Below are 8,835 nucleotides of genomic sequence, written 5' to 3' on the forward strand. Positions count from 1 at the left end.
AATACCGCTTTTAAAGTTAGTGTATTTTTTGCAATAAATGGTCTAATTTAAATGTCCTTACATAGAACTTCATTGTTTCTCCAGAACATTGGGCTTAGAGATTATATGTATACATTGCATTAAGCCATTTAATAAAATGTGCATCTACACCTACAAGCCTTTTTTTTAAAAAATCTTCGTTTCCTGTTATGAGTGGAATGTTGTGACTTCAAGAAAGGTTCTAATGTCCCTGTGTACCTGAGAGGATTCCTGTTGAAACAAAGCTTTTGGAGGTGAGGTGGCTTCCTTTGTTAGGTAGTAGTCACTCAGCAAGGTTGAGAATTAAAAGGATGAGAAAGAAAACCAGGAAACTACATTCATTAAGCACCCACTGGGTGCTGGGAACTGTGTTGAGGAGTGCAAGGCTCAATTATTCAGTGCTGGGATTATATTCCACCCAAAAGTTAGAGGCATCATCACAGTGTTCCCAATAGATTCAGGGTTTAAAATCTCCCAGAGTACAACCCGAAGGGACGATTTATTAGACGATTTATTAATTAGAGGAAGAGGCCTCCTCTAATTAAGACACTAGGTTAGCATCCCATCTCATTAAGAAATACATTTCCAACATATTTTACTTTTTATGTTTAATCTTTACCAGATTTTTTTGAAATATTTATATTCATTTGTTAATTGTGTACAAATACTTCAAAAAACTCTAGAAGAAAGTTTTTTAATGCTTAGGACCTCATGATAATAGGAAATTTTTTTTTTTAAGGAAAAAATTTTTAAGTAAAAACATTCAATTTATGTTTTTTTGTTGCAGAGAATTATAATAACAGAATCAATAAAATACTTTTAAATACTAAATGCTTATTAAGATAAAATTATATGGGAAAAGAGGAATGGAAACACAATTGCAATGGGAGAAAAGAATCGTGTAATCGCAACTACTTAAGAATCCTCAGTTGAATCTATTTTTCAATAGATGATGGTGGGTGTAAAATCACTATGGCATTTATGTCCCATTGAATTCATTGGAAAGAGTGAAGTAAAGTTGTATTTTAAAATGTCAATAGTATTTCCTTTACAACTATTTTCACTTGTGATTAATTCAAGATGTCAACTTGATATGTATGAGGGGTACGTAGTTTTTCAAATTTATGGGCATTTTCTCCCGCCTCCTTACATGTATAGCCTCAAAGAAGACGCCCCTTGAAGTTTAGACTTCAGTTTATCTTCTTTTGACTATTAAAACATTTCAGTTTTTGGTACATTGCAAGGTAGAATAATGATAAACATGATTCCTCCAGCTGTTTCCTGTCATTCTGCAGTTGCTTATTGAGGTCAGAGACGGTGTCCACCTCAGTGATGGCACATCAGGAGTGCTTTAATAACTATTTTTGAAAATTTGGCTCATTTATACATCTCTTTATGGCTTGAAAACTTTTTTTTCCTGTGATAACTCACCTGATTGGAAGCTCAGCTTGTGTCATTAGATGTTTACGAATGATATCCCAGCCCTGCGTGCTGTGCAAACTGCGTATGTCGTGCTCTTCTGCCACCATGCGTCCTGGCTTCCTCTTGGCAACTGGGTGTCTCCTTTCCTTTACCTCCATTGTCACATGTGGGGGGAATGTCCAGAGAAGTCATTGCTTTTGTGACAGCTTCTTTGTTCTTCCAGGTGTCTCTGCAGATCTTAGCCACTGTCAGTAGCTTCATCTTGAGTGATCATTTTTACTCCATATTTGAAGACAACCAACATTTGGTCTTTTGTGTCTTTGAAGTCTTGATACTTTCAAATCTTCATTCTATATCCTCTTTGCTAATATTTCACATTTTGTCCTTTAAAATAACTGTAATTACTAAATTGATAAAAATGGAAAGTTGTCAAATCCATAAATGTTGCTAGGCCTGGTCTAACCTGGTCAGAATTGCAGTTCTGCTTTATTGCCCTAAGTGAAGTTTAGGATGCCATCATAAAAATCTTTTGAGCTCCTTGAATCATCAAATAATCAAGCATCATTATTATCCATTGGAATAAACTTCATTGATTACATTAGTGAGTTTAGCACACCTTCTGCCTTATTAAAAACAACTCCTGGATTATGGATATGAGCATGATTTGGGAACATAACGCCAAAGTACAGGAGGTACAAGATTTGGGAACATAACGCCAAAGTACAGGAGGTACAAAAGGGCCATCAGACATAAAAATAGTTTCTGTTAGCTCTGCTAATGGGCTACTCTTCCATGGAAGTGAACTGAAGTAGAGTTAAGAGTAGTGCTGATCACTGGTAGCCTGGATTAGATGTTAAATATAATAATTTTGCACCATCTGGTAAACAACCACTGGCCCAGCCCCAAGAGCTCCCACCCCCACCTCTGCCTGAGCTGACTTGGCTACTCTCTGGACCCTTAGACCCACCCGGGATCTGGGAATTAACCAGGTAGCCCGTTGCAAGGCAGCCCGTCCTATGGATGCTATTCCCACACCTTGACCAGCATCTGTTCTGATGGGTCAGTACCTCCTAGACCATAGAGTTGCTAAAATTTTTCAATATTTTCCCTGATTAAAAGTATCATTTTAGACTCTTGAACTTAAATTTTTGGCTCTTTGCCTGTTCCGTCCTTCCTAGAACTGTTGGGCCCAATTCTTCACAGTTTGAGAACAGGAATACACCCAGGGTGGATAGCATGTGTTTGATTTATGCGCAGTTTAGTGCGTGTGCTGCTTGTTCTTTGGCTCTCTGCTTTATGATGGTGGTGTCACTGTTCTCCTACACCATAATTTCCTGGTGCACTTCATTGCTCCTCCATCGCACGGGAAACTGTGAGGGTCAGTGATCTGCGACACTACCGCTTCCATTTCCTCATTACTAAAATTGACCTTCTTTCTGTTGTCTGGAAGGGCTCAGGCCACTGTCATTCAGATTTCAGGACTGTGCACAGTAATGACAGTATAGGAGGAACCGGCGACCACACAGCAGCCGGTCATTGTGCTCCCTTCCCGGAGTCCATCTTGGGTTTCTGAGTCTGGTCAGCGGGCACTGGGCGCCGCCTTTCGCCAGCATTGTATTTTACAGTAATTCTCTTCTTGTCATTAAATCATTTAGTTTAAAGCATTGTGCTTGACTCTGAATATTTGCCAAGGTTTGTGTGCTTTCTAGGCAATTTCATGTTCGTAACTTATATCACTCAACTCAATATGTACAACTAGCATCACAGAAAAACTAAACTGGGTAGTAATTCCTGTTAAACTACCAACTGCTCTCTCATAGTCTATGGATTTGGGGTGAGTGTGTGTGGGCGGGGGGGGGGGACTAACGTGAAATCCGTTCAGACATAAAAAAATAAACTAATAAAAATTAAAACCAGACCTCTCATTTTTTTTCTTATAGGGTGCTTTGTCTACTTTTTTCTTTAATTTCTTATCTGCCATAATCCCAGTTAGTACCACTTGCTGTATGTCTAGTTGCTCTTTGAAGAGGAATTTTATAAGTTGAAAGTAGGATATTGGAATTCAAAATTATCATTATTAACTTAAAAATAATAACCTCTAAGTGTTAGGCAAACATTTCTGTCTTAATAGTGCAAATGATTCTCATGATAAAATGAGTATCAAAATTTAGATGCATCATTCTATTTAACCAGAAGAAGGCAATTCACTAACTCTGCATTTTAAAAGGAAGTTGTATCATTTTTCCTCTTCGGATGAATGGAAAGTTATAAGCAGGTAGTTTAACGCTACTCCTTTATTTATGTATTCATCTATCCTCACCCAAGTATATGTTTTTATTGATTCAAGAGAGAGAGGAACATTGGTGTGGGAGAGAAACATCAGTTGATTGCCTCTAGGGATGCAACCTGCAATCTGGGTATGTGCCCTGACCTGGAATCAAACCCACAAACTTTTAGTGTGCAGGACAATGCTCCAATCAACTGAGCTACCCAGCCAGGGCACGGCTATTCTTTTTAAAATAGGAATTCCTTAGATTTTTGTACGATGGAATCAAAAGCTATTATGGTTTTTGTTTTAATTTTTTCAAGAAACATTTATTAAATGTCTGCTGTATGCCACGGGGTGTGTAGACGATAACACAGTAGAAGACAAACTCTCTGCCCTTACAGGATTTAGAAACAATGTTTATGTTCTGCAATAATCTTTTTCTTAAAGTAAATTTAAGAATTTATTTTGAATGGAACACAGCAGCTTTGTGGTTTGTTTTTTTGTGTGTTTTTTTTAAGTTAGTGATAAAAAAATTTTAATGAGAAAAATCATTCAAGGTACTTCAGGAGAGCAAGACTGGGCTAGTCTGAACTTGGGGTAACAAAACATGTTCATTCTCTTCCTTGACTATTTGGAAAATAAGTTAAGCTCTTAAAGAGAAAGCCATAGGGGTGAAGAGGAGAATGAAGTGGCCAGCCCAGTAGATGTCCTGAGCCATCAAGAACTGCCAGGATCACCCCACCTTAGGTTAGGGCTGCTTGCCCACACCTAAAATGTAAGTGGCACAAAATGACTTTCAGCGAGGGTAGTAGCATCACTGGGGAAAGGGGCTTGAAGGGGGACAGAAAATCAGAATTTGGCTTTGACAAATGCAAGACAGAGGAGGAGGGACACCTTCCTCACAGGCCTTCATTCTGCTGCAGCTGGTGCCACATTAATGGCCTCTAGAGAGACATCGATCTTGAAGCAGCCCAGATGTTTCTTGCCGCTGCTTAGGATATTCTGGATGCGGTAGTTTCCGGTACTGAGCCAGCTGGGCAGGTCCAGGTGGGGTATGGTGATAACACTCTTGGGCAGTGAGTATTTGCCTTCTTTGAAGGGACAGTGGCAGGGAAGCCCATAGGTGTGCAGGGGCTCTGGACAGGGCTCTCCAGGGGGAAGGAAAATGTCAAATACGTTACAGATGTCTTCATAGGTACAGCTACTTATTTGTTCTACACATGGGACTTTGACCCAGAAGCCAGCCATTTCCTTCTGCACAGTTTAGTCCACCTTCAGAGGAGAATTGAGCGGGACACTTGTCTGGGTCTCAGCACTCACAGTCACATTCCCAGGCTCTACAATGGGGCTAGGTTCCACATTCAGGCTTTTGATCAGCACAGGTTCCTTCCCATCGTCACAGTTCTCCCAGGAAAAGCTGCTGATCAGGAATGCCTGTTTCATTGGAGCCTTTGCAAGGGCCTCATGGCCAGCGAGAAGCAAGCCCAGGGAGATCAGGAGCGGAGCCCGAATCAGGGACATCATTGCAAAAGGTGGGCTTGCGCGAAGGTAACTACAAGGTCTGGGGCCCACGGCGACACCTTTAAATGCCAGTCGGCGTTGGTTATGCAAAGCTGTGTATTGTTATGCAAAGCAAAGCGCGGCGACTTCCAGAGGCGCCCCGACCAGTCGGGATCTGGGATTTCAAGGCCTTGAGGAGAAGCAGATCTTTCCCTAATATGCACCTCAGAGGTTCCTCCTTGCGCCCCTTTCAGCGGCGTGGGCGTCAAGCCCCTACTTTGTGGTTTAATTAAATCACAAATAATTAGTCTCCATCATAGAATGTTGTGCATATAGAAGTCAGTGGATGTCTTCCACCTGCTGAACAGCAAGGCTGTGATACCAAATGAAATATAATTCAACCAAAAACTAGTGTTGAAAATTCTGTCTCTAATTGTCTGAGTCTTTAATTGAGGGCTTAGGAAAATGAGTTTCCAGTGATCAATTGCATCCTGTATCTGCAGGTATCTAATTTCATTTCAGATTCTCTTCATAAAAAAAAAATCTTTTAGTGTTATGGGGAACCACAAATGAAACTTTTGATCAATGATGTTATAAAAATGTATGAAACTTTAAAACGTAATCTTTAAGTTTCTAAACTTGTATTAGTGTATTGGTTTAATATATGGGTATTGAACATGTAAAGATGTTTAATAGTTGTTAATGCAGTTTAATACAACTCAGTAAAATGATTTGGTAATGCTTATTCAAATAGTCCCCGAAGCCAAGAAACCCCTTTTGTGTAAACATTTTATACAGCTTGTGTCCAAGTGCTTGGGAGCTGAGCTTAGGTAATTCTGAGTACCATTAGCATCTCTTATTTGAAATGGGTCTTCAGGAAACAAAAATATAATAATTTCCCTGAATAATAAAAAAGAACGAATTATGCAAGCCGAGGAGAAAACGAATGAGCAAGCAGGTGTAACACAGGCTCAGGAGGAGATGGGCGCTTGTGCAAACATCGCACAAGCCTCTGTGATTAAGGAAGAAATACGAAGTCATACATATCATATTTCTAGGACCGCAATTCCTCTTACTGAGTAAAGGAAACCCAGGACATGTCTGCACCCACATTTTTAGTTCCTATTGACTTGTAGGAGGGAAATTAGAATTGCCTGAATAACAATGGGGATATTATGGTTCCAAAAATGGAGGAATTAACTACATTAATCTAAAGGCACTTTCAAAATGGAAATGCAGATTAATTCCTTTTTCTTTTTTTCTGGCATTCATGCCCAGAAATTTGAAGTAATGGGAGAAATTCCTTGGCTTATATTTTCAGTTCTCTTGACATAGATGGAAAAAGAATGCAAAAATTATCCGTCTACTTTCCACTTCCTCTGGTGGGAAGAATATCCTGCAAAGCCACAGAGAAAAGCTGCCTTATTTGTTATGTTCACTATAAAAAGAACAATCTTCCCCTCTTGTTTTAGGACTGCTAATACCTTCCTTCCAAAAGGAGGACATAGTCCATGGAAGAGAAGTTAGTCAACTTGCTTTCTTACATAACTAGAGGCCTGGTGCACAACATCTGTGCACTGGAGGGAGTGGGAGAGAGGTCCCTCAGCCCGACCTGCACCCTCTCGCAGTCGGGGACCCCTTGGAGGATGTCCACCTGCTGCAGAGGCGGGAGAGGCTCCCGCCACCACTGCTATGCTTGCCATACATGAGCCCAGCTTCTGGCTGAGTGCTGCTCCCCCTGTGGGAGCGCACTGACCAACAGGGGGCAGCTCCTGCATTGAGTGTCTGCCCCCTGATGGTCAGTGCGCATCATAGCGACCGGTTGTTCTGCTGTTTGGTCAATTTGCATATTAGGGTTTTATTAAATAGGATCAGAGAAACTGAATTGCTTGATTCTTCATTTTCATTGGCTTTGACTGAGAGTGTGTCTTTATTGCTGTAAAACAATGATTCCAAGTCGTTGTTAATCTGCAAATTCAACAGGACAAAAGACCTTCTGCCACCCTGTCCTTAGTTACCACCATCAAACTGTTTCTCTAGGATGGAAAAGAACAGTGCTGCCTCTGATGGCTTCTGCACATAAATGAGATGAAGCCCATTTTTTTGTCAATAATTATGGCAAAATTAATAATACAATGACTGTTATAAAAGACTGCCTGGGGTCAAATCATACTTGAAACACCACTGTTCCAAAATAAATATTTCCCTTTTATAGGTTTCACCCCTGGGTCACTGGGCCTCTGTGTGACTTTTGTAGGAAAGCAATGCCACTTCAAATAAATAAAAACAGCCTCTTGCAAAACAAACAAAAACCCAGAAATGTTGCCTTTTGATGCAAGCATAAATACAAATAGAATAAACACCGATATTTAACTAGAGAAGGAACATGAGCAGATGAAGGAAATGTTCATGAGAGGTTTTGGAGGCGCACTTGCATCATATCATCTAATTTAATCACCCCAACAAACTTTAGAAGTTTCAGACAAGAAACCAGATGTTAGCGCCATTAAGAATGTTACCCAATGGGGTGGCAGTTGAGACCAGCTCTGTCTTTGCCTCCTCCCTTTATCCTTGTCTAGCACCACTGGGATAGGGAGAGTTGAAATAAGCAGAAAATGCAAGATTGCCAAATAAAGGACATTTAGAAAATGACAGCAAAAAATGAGAAAAAAATTCTTCCTTCCCACCTTTTTGAAAACAAGAACAAAAATAGGCAAGAGTCTTAAGAATTAATCCTCACAGAGAGGGTGAAGTCCAATAATTTGCACTTTTGTGAATTTGCTTTCTTTATTATGCAAGAAGAGACAAAACAAACATTTCTAGCCAATCTGATGGCGGGCTGGGGAAAATTAGAAGAAAAATGAGTTCCTGCCTTTTAAGTGCTTAATGTCAGTCTGATGAGGGTGACAAGCACTGCAGGAAGAATTCTTTCGTAAGGACTGAAGGAATGTGGAAACCAGAGAGCTGCGTGTTTGGGGCACGTGTAGAAGGCACAGCAGTGGTGGGCTTGGGCTGATGGCTCAGCGGGCAGCTGGCCCACCCTGTGGCAGGACTTCACTGAGCAGGGTGGGCTCTATCAACTGTCTCCGCGCCCCTTCCATTTTCCAACTTTATCCATAGTCTCTCATTCGTTAGTCACAGGAATATTGCACAAATGGAGATGTAAGTGCTTCGAGATTCTTAGAAGAAATAGACAAATAGAAGAAGTAGCATTTTATGATAACCCTCCTTTGTGAGAAGGCTGAGAAAGAAGGAGGGATGCTGTAAGATTATAACTATGAGGCCCTACGAAGTCCATGCTTCCCTTTTACATTTGAATAATAATGAAACACTGTCATTATTTAAGAGGATACAGCAAAACATATTTGTGGTTTGGGTTCAGATTCATGAAAATGTATCTATGGCCATACCACCCTGAATGTGTCTGATTTTGTCTAATCTTGGAAGCTAAACAGGGTCAGGCCTGGTTAGCACTTGGATAGGAGACTCGTAAAAATGCAAATGAGAAATTTATTATACAAACAGGTCCGAAACAAGCAATCGTTTTTCTCCTGGTAAACCAGAGTTTAGAATGTACACTTTTAATTTTTTGTTCTCAGAGAACTATTTTCAGGGACAAACTGCAA

At 40.3% G+C, this 8,835-nt stretch overlaps 1 pseudogene; it reads right to left on the reverse strand.

The window, feature by feature from the left end:
* Nucleotides 1-4,222: 4,222 nt before the first annotated feature.
* On the reverse strand, nt 4,223-5,272 carry LOC102436524 (annotated as a pseudogene).
* Between the last annotated feature and the right edge of the window lie 3,563 nt (nt 5,273-8,835).

This window comes from Myotis lucifugus, unplaced genomic scaffold (genome assembly GCF_000147115.1).
Source record: "Myotis lucifugus unplaced genomic scaffold, Myoluc2.0 scaffold_15, whole genome shotgun sequence".
Taxonomy (NCBI): Eukaryota; Metazoa; Chordata; class Mammalia; order Chiroptera; family Vespertilionidae; genus Myotis; species Myotis lucifugus.